We start from the raw sequence: 13,046 nt of genomic DNA, 5'->3' as shown, positions 1-13,046 counted from the left end.
GATTTGATTGTAGGCTGGTTGGCCGGGCACAGGAAGCTCTATTGGGTCTCATTGATAGAGATATTAAATCATCCCAGTGGGAAGGCAGACACCTGTGGAACATCACTTGTTAGGCGTCCCCAGGTTGACAGCGCACCCGTGATAACCGCCCGGTGGGTGTGGCGTGCCTCCTCGCATTGCCCTTGCCCGTTGATGAGAATGTCACAAGGGACAGGATCGGGAGACTAACACACGTCTATGAGATTACATCTCCTATTTCCCCTTTATCCACCTGCCTTGTCACTCGATTGGCGGGGCTGGCACGGCGTTATCTTGAGCAAACCCTGCTGGCCATTGCCTGGAAACTTGTTCTTCTCAGAGTGATGGTGAAAAGATGGTTTCCTCTCCTCCCTGGTTTGGAGGGGAAGATGTGAAGTGGTAATTACTCGGCTCATCATTTTGTGCTTCATGACTCCCCCACCGCCCGTCTTCCGGGGATCTCCCTGACCCTTGGAATCTCCCTAATAGCATGTGTAAGTTGTCCCAAGCACCTTGGGGTGCTTACGTCCCTGTGATGTGACTGGACCAACTTTTAGAATTATTTTCTGCTTCCTTCATCCAGCTGATGGCAGTTTAGAAGCCGAAAAAAATTGCAAAATTCTTACATCACAAGCATTTTCCAATAATCCTTTAGTCTTGTGTGTGAGAAATATAGACATATCTGCCTCATATCTGCCTGTCTCTCTGTCTTTTGTCTTCAGTTACATCCCCCACCCTTACCTATTGTCTCTTTTGTAAATTCTTTCTCTAGTCTTGGCTTTTAGCTGCACGACCTTGTCCTTCCTTGTACAATAGTTGTTGTTTTCTGTCCCCCACATCAGCCAAGGGCTTCCTACCTGTCTGACATTTCCATTTGCATGTGCATTTGTGCTCACAGCCTTCTTGGGCAGACTTCTGGGTCTTTCTGTGGCCTCTCTTTGACGGTCTCCAAGCATCCAGACGTTGGCCTTTTCTCTTTGGTTTTCCTTTTGGCTTCTCTTCATCTGAATCCATTGTACACGTCTTCAAGCTTCCAGAAGACTGAATCTCTTTCACACACATTTATGAAACCGGGACTTCTCAGAATAGAGATCTGGGCCACTTTCATTATGTCAAGGCTCATGATGTCCTAATACATAATGCAGATCTAGAATAATTCTGGTATCTTCTCAATACTTAGCTTTAATGAATTCTGTTTTCACAGACACGCAACATGAAATGCATGTGATGTAATAGCGTGGCTCATGTGATTTATCCAAAATACTACTTCCACTGTATTTAGATGATGTGTTTAGACCCTTTGATGAAGGGTTGGATTGCTTCCTGTCCTTGTGTTCTTGTGACCAGAGGTTAAATCTGATCTGGAGAGAGAGTTGAAAGCCCACATGTGTGACCCTCTGTGGATGGGAGTCAAGGACAAGGTGACTGCCTTAGCTTCCCCATGATTGTCACAATTCCAGGCATCCCCCACTCCACTTCACGCCTTTCATCCTTGTGCTCCTGCCTTTGTATCTATCCTTTCAGACCTAATGAATCCATCTGAATTGCAAAAATGAACCCACTTTTGGTGGGTTTCAGGGTCAGCCCTATTCCTGGTTCTCAGTGCTCCATGTTTGTTCCAGATGACATCCAAGTCATTCCATCTCCAAGCACTTTGGAGCCTTGTCCTCCACTTTGGCTCCCTCACCTGTTTCCTGAGGTGTGATGTGAGCGCATTTGAACTTTGCTTTCTACGCCCTTCCTTCTCCTACATGATCCTGATGAGGTTTCTCTTCACATGTTTGTCAGTCCATCTTCCCTTTCCTTGGACCTTTACCAGTTCTTTTGGATTTGGTCCAGCCATTCCTGTGCTCCTGGTGGTTGCTGTAAACCACCATTGCGCTGTTAACAAGCTCCTGGGTCACTGGGACAAGGGCTTGCCTGGGCAGCCCCAGTTGACTCCTTTTCTGCAGCATCCCATGCTTTCTTTCCTCTGCCTCTTTGAGAGATACACAGACCGATGACCACATTATTTATGCAGTCAGCTAGTTTCTAAGGTCTTTGGATCACATTTGGCGATTTCCTCGTAGAGGAAAACCTTGTGGTTGGCTCTTGGGACTGGAGGTGAGCTAATGGAGGAGGGAATATTTGCAGTGGGTACTGCTGATCTGATGGTGGGTTTGCTTTGGAGCTTCCCACCAAGGGGTTTCTGTAACTCTGAGCCATTCTTTTGTTCATTTCTTGGGTCTTCTTTGATATCAGGGAGACACAGTGATTCCTTCCCTTTTCTATCTTATTTCCTGGGTGTTGTCTCCAATTTGATTTCTCATCTGGTCACTTACGGCAGATACCTAGGACAGTCCTAACACAGTTCTCAATAAATGTGGCTGGTCCTGTTCTTTTTTTTTTTCTTTTTAGGGCCGTACTGGTGTCATGTGGAAATTCCCAGGCTAGGGGTCTAGTTGTAGATGCAGCTGCCAGTCTACATGACAGCCACCACAGCAACACAGGATCCAAGCCACATTTGTGACCTACACCTCAGCTCATGGCAACGCCAGACCCTTAAACCAGTGATCCAGGCCAGGGATTGAATCCACATCCTCATGGATATTAGTTGGGCTTGTTAATGCTGATCCACAATAGGAACTCCAGGCTGATTGTTTTCTTGTTGACCAAAGAGAAGCATTCTAGAAATTTCTTGAGAAAGAGAGAAGACAGACTGTTTTCTCTTCTTCTGTTCGCTTGTGTGCCACCTCTAGATTCCTGGACTTGAAGCTCATAGCCCACAGTGTACAGCAGGACTGGCCAGAAGCTTAGGGAGTCAGCCTCTGAATGTGAAATTGGTAAGGTGTGCAGTCTGTAGACTCAAATGAGCTGGCTCTGCATCCCAGCTCAGCATCTTTGTCACTGTGGGATCTTGTGCAAGCTTGGGCTCTCTGAGCTTTTCCTTCCTTAGCTGTAAAAGAGGGGAAACTGTACCCATCTTTTAAAGATGCTATGAAAATAAAATAGAGTAATGAACATAGAAGCAATAGGTCAGAGCCCAGTACTCAAAATGGTACAGTTATTCCTGATATTGTTTAGCGTATGTAATAAAATCAGTTGTACCGTCCTGTACATCCAACTGAATGACAGTGTGGTCATTGTTTAATGGACATGCATGTGCTTAGAAATCCAGAGTAGAAGGCTGATAATGAGAACCCTGGGAACCTCCTTGTCCTTTGAATACAGGGTTCAGCAAACCAGCCGAAGAGGAATGAGGAACGGTGCCAAAGCCATTAGAGAATCCAATCAGACCCCTCTACATGGCAGTGTTTTTGGAGTTGTTAGGACTTAAGGATTGATCTGATTTCTCTGAAAGGCCCTTCATGGTCACCATTCCTGATGTCAAAAATTTATGGCTCTTGCAGTTCCCATTATGACTCAGGGGAAACAAACATGACTAGCACCCATGAGGATGCCGGTTCAGTCCCTGGCCCCTCTCAGTGTGTTAAGGATCCGGTGTTGCCGAGAGCTGTCATGTAGGTCACAGACAGCTCAGATCCCATGTGGCTATGGCTGTGGTATAGACCTGCAGCTGCAGCTCCAATTGGACTCCTAGCCTGGAAACTTCCATACGCCCCAGGTGCAGCCCTAAAAAAAAAAAAAAAAAAAAAGAGGGTCTTGTGTTTTTCTTTCTTAGTTGACTACATTCTGGAATGACAGATTTCATATTTGTTGGTGGTTTACTGGAAATACTCCATGGGACTTGAGAATTGATGTTTTTTGGAAAACATCACTTTTGTTTGCTTTCCTGTCAGAACCCTATAGACTCTTTTCTCTAGAAGTTCCTCCAGGGCCGCTCTCCAGGACCTGGTATGATGCTAAGTGTAGGTGGCTTGATCATGGAGACACCAATGGGAAAATCATGTTGAAGATTAAATTTTCCACTGGGTCTAGATGACCAAATGGCTTTTCCTTTTAAAACTATCTCTGGAGTTTTCACTCAGGGTCACATGGAAGTGTTAAGTCACTGAAAGATTTTCTTTTCTTTTTTCTTTTGTCTTTTTAGGGCCGTACCTGTGGCATATGGAGTTTCCCAGGCTAGGGGTCCAATTGGAGCTACAGCTGCCGGCTTACACCACAGCCACAGCAATGCAGGATCCGAGCCACATCTGCAACCTGCAGCACAGCTCACAGCAGTGCCAGATCCTTAACCCACTGAGTGAGGCCAGGGATCAAACCCACAGCCTGATGGTTCCTAGTTGGATTCATTTCCACTGCACCATGACGGGAACTCCAAATTATTCTTTTTGAGCCTATTCCTTTAACATGCTACTATCTACAAAGATGTGCAAGTTTCAGAAGGATCAGGAACTGTATTCACTTCTCTATGTCTAACACATCACAAAGGATCTGGCACATAGTGGGACTTGTACATATTTAGTAAACATTAGTGGAAGCGCAAAGTCTTTTTATTAACTTACTCGGAATTTTCCGTGACTGGCTATGTTTCAGTTAGGCTTGAATTTGGATGTACTCAACAAAAACCTGGCTGCAGTGAGTTCATCCAGGAGTTGGCAAACTTTTGTGTATGTGTCGATAACTCAACAGTAAATATTTTAGGTTTAGGCAGGCTGTTCAGTCTGTCTCGACCACCCAACTCTGCTACCTGGAAGCAGCAGTAGACAGACAATGCTTAAATCAGCGGGCATGGCTGTGTTCCAGTAAAAGTTTAGGAACAGGTTCCAGGTCTGGCTCATGGGCCATAGTTGGTAGTCTGCTGGCTTCTTCAAATTGGGGTGGTGGGGTTGGTGAATTCTGTTTAACCAAACAAGAAGGCTAGAAGTGGGCTCTCCATGGCTGGAGTTGCTGTGTAAAGGAATCTCCTGAGACTGAATTCCTCTTCGCTCGTCAGCCTCCCATCTTTCCATGTGGCTTTTGTTCTTAGAATCACATGGTAGCCCCTGTGTTTTGAAACTTGAGAAGTGTGATTCCAGACATGAAAGTACAAAGGACAAAGATATTTCTTTGCTCCTGATTTTGCTTCTTTGTAAAATGAAATATATCTTCCTGGATTGATCTTACTTTGGAAGATGTGCTCTTCCTTTGACAGTTTATGGACATGTCAGTGGGCTACGGTTGTGTATCAGGGTGACTACCAGTGACAAGAGAGCCTGAAACTGCAGGTATTTTAATTAAGCACATTGCTGCCCAAACAAAGTTGGGATTCTGGGGCTGGAGGAAGGAGGGTGATGGAAGTTTGTGTAAGAATCTCTCGAGGTCCACTGGTCTTTGGCTTTGAAACCCTGGCTACCCGCCTACCCTCACCTTCTTTCTCTTCAGGATTAGTTACGTGTTAAGCATAAGAAGCATTGCTAAGCACCTTTTTGGCAGGGTCGAATCTTAGCTCTTCTGTTCACCATGCCTATGACTGTGGCCTCAGGTTTTTCTCAACTTTCAAAAGAGAACGAGAGTAGGACCTCATCTGGCAATGAGAGGAATACATTTGAGAAAGTGTGTGAAGCATTTTGCACTGTGTCAGCACATGGTAATAACCCACATGGTTCAGTAAATGGTGGGTGTCATCCTTAGGACTCTTTGAATGTGCACATTAGGTCTTTATCTCCACTTGCCCTTTCTACACAGAAATACTTATTTAAAAAGAAAATAAAGGAGTAATGAATATATACTCTCCAACTCATATAAAGTGTGAGGAAGGATTGGGGAAGGGTTCTCTCCTTGGTCAGAGGCATTCCAGAAGATTGAGAATTTAAAAAAAAAAAAAAAGAACTTTCCAAAACCAGCCCCAGCCTGATTGGACAGCAGAGTTACCAATAAACAACAGTCGAACAGCACAGTCCCAATTCCCCAAGTCCGAACTGTGATGACCCCTGCCCAGCTGCCATTGAAGTTTCCAGCTTTCATGATACTGTCCAGAGTAGGTTTTGTGGGGTTTTTTCTTGGTTTCTAAACACCTGTAAGTCCCCCCGGGGTTGGTATTCCACCACAAGAAGGAAGGTCTGACTCTGTTCAAGGCTGAGTTCCCTCTGCTATGTGTACACAGCAGAAAATGTCACACTCTATCTGCCTCACTCCTGACCCACTCTTGCCAGTGTGGGAGTGGATGAGGTGTTCTGAAGGGCAAGGCGGTGGGGAATGTGGTCCCGGGGGCTCCCTGGTGAGACATGATAGATTTTAAGGGAATCTCTTTGGGGCTACCCTAGCCCATGCAGCCAGTGCATGATAAGTCCTTTCCAGGTGCACTGAGCTTGCCCCACCTTTGCTTTCCAAGGCCTGGCCACCCAAAGAGTCCAGCCCTAGGCTCATCGACCAAGTGCCTTGGCAATGGCTCAGGATCTCCTAAGTCCCATCATGAACATGAGGATCTTACTGAGAGAACACTCGGAAGGCTGATTTCTAAAACCAGGCACAATTCTACAGTCACCCACCCAAGTGTCATTTTTTAAAAAGCAGAAGCCAAGCCTCAGATGAGCAGAGCCCTAGCGGAAATCTCTTCTCCAGATCCATTACGCAGGAGATGAGCTGGGTAAATACCGAGGACTCTCCCATTTAGACTCTGACCCTCACTCAGCAAGGGGAGTGATTTGTTTCCCACGTTGCTTCCGTGCCCACCTTTTTGCGAACCTTTTAATTTAAAAGAGACAGTGATTAATGATGCTTTTGATCTGCTGACTTTTTTTTTCTTTTAAAGGGCACCCTCTTTCTCTTCTACATAAATTTGATGTTGCAAGTAAACCCCGAGTGTAAAAATTAAATTGCTTATTTATTTCTGGGCACGTGAGGCATATACTGACCCTCTCTCCCCACCCCACAGCTTTGCTAGTCATGGTCAGCCTGGGTTCATAGCTTTCTTATAGTTTGAGCATTCCGTGTCTCACGTGTCAGGGCTCTGACAAATATTTGTTGAGTGAACAAATAGGTGAATGGATTAATAAATATTACTTAACAATCAGGACTTATGTGAGGGCAGTTCCAGAAGTCCTTTTCTAGGTAACCTGTGTGTGTGTGTGCGCGTGCGTGCACGCGGGCCTTCTTTTTGAGAAGTAATGAATATTCTATAGGTTGTGGTGTTGGGCTCTGTTTTGAACCTGTGTTAGTCCAAGTTAAGATAGTTTACAGTGCAAGCTCTTTCTCCCTGCATTCCCTTAGTACTTAGCTTGCTCTTTCCTGCCTGGGCTGGTTAGCAGGCCAAAAGTCACAGTCATTTTGAAGTCTGTGAATATTTTTATAGTCATCTTAAACTACTTCTTAGTGATGCAGCTTTAGTCTACAGAGACTGGTAACCTGCCTTGCTAGTTCATGCTTCTTTTATTGTGGGTATGTCAACGTCAGTTTCCTAAGGAGGGGAAAGAAACAGCTTGTTGCTGCGTTACATCAGATCTTAGCGAGTGTAGATATTTGGGTCTCTTTTGTTCAGAAATAAAGGTCTTCTTTTCTGGGCTTTACCCTTTTGCTCAATTTTATATTTTCCTATCTTGGTCTGAAGTTCCAGATTACAGAACTGGGAACTTAAGTTTAATGCCAAAGAAAAAAATTAAGGGTTTTTTTTTTTTTTTTGATAATGTGTAGTGTTAAACTTAATGATAATTTATAAAAAGTAGCATAATTTCTATTTATGAAACATAGAATACAGGAGTTCCTGTTGTGGCGTAGTGGAAATGAATCCAACTAGGAACCATGAGGTTGCAGGTTTGATCCCTGGCCTCGCTCAGTGGGTTAAGGATCCGAGGTTGCTGTGAGCTCTGGTATAGGTCGCAGATGCGGCTCTGATCTGGCTCTGGTGTAGGCTGGAAGCTTAGCTCTGATTAGACCCCTAGCCTGGGAACCTCCAGCCCTAAAAAAAAAAAAAAGCACCCAATGAAATACAGAATACAGTCCAAAACTTAATGTGTTATAAGATCATCATTATTATTTTTTTTATAGTTTCTTTTTTTTTTTTTTGGACTTTTCTTGAGTCACTCCCGCAGCATATAGAGGTTCCCAGGCTAGGGGTCTAATCAGCGCTATAGTCACTGGCCTACGCCAGTGCAACACAAGATCCACGCCATGTCTGCCACCCACACCACAGCTCATAGCAATGCCAGATCCTTAACCCACTGAGCAAGAGCAGGGGTTCAACCCGCAACCTCATGGTTCCCAGTCAGATTCATTGACCACTGCGCCATGACGGGAACTCCTAAGATCATTATTTTAACCCCACAGCAAGGGACCTATGTTACTTTGAAATGCATAGATGATACCTGGTGTGCTACCCATTTCATCTTGAAGTGTATTATCAGGGGCTCTTTCTCCTTTACCTTGATGGGCCCAGGGAAATCCTGCTTAGCTTAAAAAGACACGGAGGAGTTGCCATTGTGGCTCAGTAGGTTGAGAGCCTGATGTAGTGTCTGTTGGGGTGTGGGTTTGATCCCTGGCTTATTTCAGTGGGTTAAAGATCTGGCTTGGGTATGGTTATGGTGGAGGCCTGCAGCTGCAGCTCTGATTGACCCCTAGCCTAGTAACTTCCATGCTTCTCCGGCGCAGCCCTAAAAAATAAAAAAAAAATTAAAAAAAGAGACACCCAAAAGAAGGAAATGCTGTTAACAGATTCCACACTTTATTAGTAACTTGAGCTCAAGAGAAGGACAGGTGGTGCAGAGTTGAAATATACCTAAAAATGAATTCAGGTTTTGCCCCTGCCTCCTGGTCACCTCGTTGTTTAATAAACAGAAAGGCAGGGGAATTCCCGTCTTGGCTTAGTGGTTAACTAGTCAGACTAGTATCCATGAAGCCGAGGGTTTGATCCCTGGCCTTGCTCAGTGGGGGCTCAGATCCCACGTTGCTGTGGCTGTGGTGTAGGCTAGCAGCTGTAGCTCTGATTCAACCCCTAGCCTGGGAACTTCCATGTGCTGTGGGTGTGGCCCTAGAAAAGACATAAATTAATTAATTAATTAATTTAAGAAAAGCTGGTTGCACTGGATCCTTTTCAAAGTCCGTTCCCACCACCACCAGCTCCCTGGCTGCCTGAAAGTGATGATGTTGCCACACTTCCAGTGCAGCATCTCCACTGTGGTCCACCTCCTTTCCCACCTTCTCTTTGATGGATTTCTGCCCTGTGAGGGACAGATTTTATTTTATTTTAATTAATTAATTAATTTATTAATTTATTTATTTTGTCTTTTGTCTTTTTAAGGCCATACCCTCGGCATATGGAAGTTCCCAGGTTGGGGGTCCAATCAGAGCTATAGCTACCGGCCCACGCCACAGACACAGCAATGCCAGATCCAAGCCATGTCTGCGACCTACATCACAGCTCACGGCAACACTGGATCCTTAGCTCACTGAGCGCGGCCAGGGATCAAACCCGCAACCTCACGGTTCCTAGTCAGATTCGTTTCCGCTGAGCTACAACGGGAACTTCCAGATTTCATTTTAAATTGAAAGTGACTCAGCAAATCTGCTTGGTATCATGTTCCTCGTGAAAGACGCGTTTTTGCTTGTATTTTCAGTGTGGAACAAAGAAAGTCAACTGAATTGTGCGTTTTGAGTCTGGGGATTTTTTTTTTCCCCATCTTTCTTAACCATGCCCAAATCCTGGGTCCCTTTTAGTGATTTTTGTCTTGTGTTTGTACACTCTCACTATTTGCTGTCCTTTGAGTTTCAGTCTTATTTTCATCCCAAATAGTGGGTTAAAAATATTAGTCCAGGAGTTCCTGCTGTGGTATAATGGATTAAAGATCTGGAGTTCTCTCTGTGGCAGCACGGGTTTGATTCCCCAACCTGGTGCAATGGGATAAGGATCTGGCCTTGCTGCAACTGTGGTGTAGGTTGTGGATATGGCTGGGGTTTGATCCCTGGCCCAGAAACTTCCATATGCTATGGGTGCAGCAGAAAAAAACAAAAGTGGTCCAAGTATAACACAGAAATAACTGAACTAGTTAACATCATATATAGTATTTAGGAACATATGAATGCTTCCCAGACTTTATCCCCAAGTGTAAGACCAGCCCTGTTTAGGAGTTGACAAAAAGTGAACCATCGCATCGGTTCTTTGACCAAACCTGGCCAAAAGGGCCCTTTGCTTAAAACAATAACAAGGAGTTCCGGAGTTGCTGTAGTGGCACAGTGGAACGAATCTGACTAGGAACCATGAGGTTGTGGGTTCGATCCCTGGCCTTGCTCAGTGGGTTAAGGATCTGGCATTGCCGTGACCTGTGGTATAGGTCGCAGACTGACACAGCTCTGATCTGGCACTGCTGTGGCTCTGGGTAGGCCGGAGGCTACACCTCCAATTCGCCTCCAAGCCTGGGAACCTCCACATGCTGCCGGTGAGGCCTTAAAAAAAGACAGACAATAAACACAAACAGACAAACAACAACAACAAAAAACCAAGGACTTCCCTGGTGGCCTGGCAGTTAAGGATCCCGTGTTGTCCCTGCTGTGGCTCAGGTTCAGTCTCCGGCCCAGGAACTTCCACATGCTTCGGATAGGACCAAAAAATAAAAAATTTAAAATTAAAAAAAATAACAACAAGAAGCATGATGTGCCCATATCATCCGTTCATCTCTTCCCCTTTCCCTGAATATTAGAAAGTATCCATAGCTAGTCCCCCACTGCCCTTTCCTCGCCTGGTCCTTCCCTACCTAACAGGTTGCCTCTGAAGCCCCCAGGAAGACTCACTCTCCCCATCCCCACCTCAGCTGCTTTCCTGTGGGTGTGATTCAGGGCCCCTTATCTTAAGGGGCTGGGACAGAGCCGGCAGGCCGAGGCCGTGATGCCGGTGGATTAATACGTAGCTCTCAGTGTTAGACACCATCTTGTATGTGAACATTTCATGGATTTGTCGGCATTTTTGTTTTATCATGAACCTATTTCTGATAGTTTTTCTTACCACTGGTCCATCCACCAAGCATCTAGTCTATCTGTACAGAGTTGGGAGTTGCCTGGAGTCAGCTCCTTAACCAAATGCCACGGGTGTCCATTTCCTTCCAATATATGGCTCCTAGTATTGGGACCTTCATCCTTTGGGACTTGGGAATCCTCCTTCCCCATCCTTGGTAGATAACTGGGGAAAACAATAGGGCTAATAGCAGGTCACACAAAATGGAGCATTTTATGTGCACCAGGAGCCATTCTGGAGCCCTTGTATGTATCTTCTCTTTGACTCCTCATAATGACCTTATCAAGATGTCCTGCTGTCGACCCCATTTTATAGAGAGTAAAATGAAGATACAGAAAAGTGAAGTAACCTCATGGTCACACAGCCCTGTATCTGGGCTTTAAGCCTGAGCTCCTCTGCTTTCCTCTAAAAGGCTTTACATGACGTGCTCACTCTTTCCCCAGGCAGCTCATCCTATCCTTAGGGCTCCTGATGGAAAAGTTTCTTTGTGGTCAAAATCCTCATTGTAGATATTATCTGTGACAGTTTGGGGCACAGAATCTTGTCAGTTCCAAAAAAAATAAATTTCCAGACTTAAGGTCTTATCAAAGTTCCTTTTTTTTTCCCTCCACCCTTCCCCAAGCATCCTCTCAGTTGCCAAGCCCTATTTATTTAACCTCTGCAGACTCTCTGCTGCCCTGTGTTCTTCTTGTCATTTTCTCCCCAATGTCCCAGGATAGAGACTTGGTTCCTTCGTGAGGCCCTCATGGTTCTCTGCCCTGGCGCCATTCTCTCTTCTGTTGCCGTCGCCAGGCCCTCATGGAATAACCAAGTGCCTCTTGTGGGACTGGCTCCTTTCTCAGAGATAGGATAGATCCAGGAGTGATAGATTCCCACTTGGTCGCTGGCCTTGTGGAGCTTACACCAACCCACTTCTTTGACCCTCTTTCTTGCCCTGCTCTTGAACTTGGGCAACTCACGTTAGAGCTTCCTTCAGCTGTGGGTGCCAATCCTCCTCTACCCCCCTCCTCCCCTGCCTATTAACATCCTACTCATCCTTCAAGGCTTGGCTCAGATACCACTTCTGTGAAGCCTTTTCAATGTAGCCCAGTCTGTGTGACTCACTCCTTTGTCTGGGCTCCCACAAGTGTGTGTTTGTATTTCATTATAACCTTTGTTCGAGTCTGCTATGTATTTTAGAGCGTTCTTTTCAGATGTGAAAGCCACAGATTTTTGCCCCAAGGTAAGAACCTATGTAACTTATTTTTCTGTGCCCCAGAGCACACGGAATAGGGAGTAGGTGCTCTGTTGATATTATTAGGCAGAGTAAAAATAATTACCATTATGTTAAGGGCCTCTGTGCCTCAAGAATGCTAGATATTTTGTGTGTGTCGTTGTTTTTGCTCCTACCAACTAGTTTGTGAGTTATGGATATGATCATTATCCATCTTACAGATGAGAAAATTGACGTCCAGCAAGATGATGTAACTTGCTCAGAGTCACAGAGTTACCAAGGTGAGGGGCAAGTATTTGCACTCAGGAATGCCTGGTTCCATAGTCCATGTTCAAAAACCCCAGGATACCTAAGAAATACACTGTGGTTGTTGCAGTGGCTCCTGGAAGTCCAGATGAAGAATCCACATCCCTTCCCTAAATACTCACATGGCTCAATTTCCTCATCTTTCCATATCCTGGAAATTTCCTCTTTTTACTCATTCTGTATAGTTTGCGTATCTCTAAAACTGTGCTATAAAAAACTGGAAAGAGGATTCCAGATTTGCAGTTTTGGACACTGGTCCTTTTTTTTTTTAATTTATTTATGACCATTGACCAAAATTTTATGTTGCATTGAAGAACAGTCATAAATAACCTAGGAGCACAGTATCATATATTGAGAGTTACACTGAGCATGGGTTCAGTTAGCTCAGCTTTGTTTTTGAGCTGGTATCAAGCAAGGGCCTCCCCATCATGTTGGTTGAATCCTTTGGTTGCAAGCAACAGAGTTGAACTCTGGATTTCAATTTAAAGGAAAAGAATTGATTGGAGGAATAGCCAGTAGCTCCCAGAATGGACAGAAAATTTGGACAGGATAGGAGGCAGTACATTTCCAGTATATGGAACGTGAGTGAACTTGACCAGCTCATCAGTGTCACTGCTGAAAGAAGTGCTCCCCAACTATTTTTCTATG

The 13,046-nt window shown here is 45.0% G+C and overlaps 1 protein-coding gene across 5 annotated transcripts in view; it reads left to right on the top strand.

The window, feature by feature from the left end:
* The window catches only part of FOXP1 (forkhead box P1), a 620,675-nt gene that overhangs the window by 308,120 nt on the left and 299,509 nt on the right, over window positions 1-13,046 (top strand). Inside the window, exon 1 of one of the 5 annotated variants that reach the window (XM_047779135.1) lies at window positions 12,357-12,373. The exons of the other annotated variants lie outside the window; for them this stretch is intronic. The gene's annotated coding sequence lies outside the window, so the exon portion shown is untranslated. Of the gene's footprint in view, window positions 1-12,356; window positions 12,374-13,046 lie in introns of those variants that run through there. 5 annotated transcript variants of the gene reach the window in all.

Source organism: Phacochoerus africanus, chromosome 1 (assembly GCF_016906955.1).
Source record: "Phacochoerus africanus isolate WHEZ1 chromosome 1, ROS_Pafr_v1, whole genome shotgun sequence".
NCBI lineage: Eukaryota > Metazoa > Chordata > Mammalia > Artiodactyla > Suidae > Phacochoerus > Phacochoerus africanus.
This window is presented reverse-complemented; position numbering and strand designations above follow the sequence as displayed.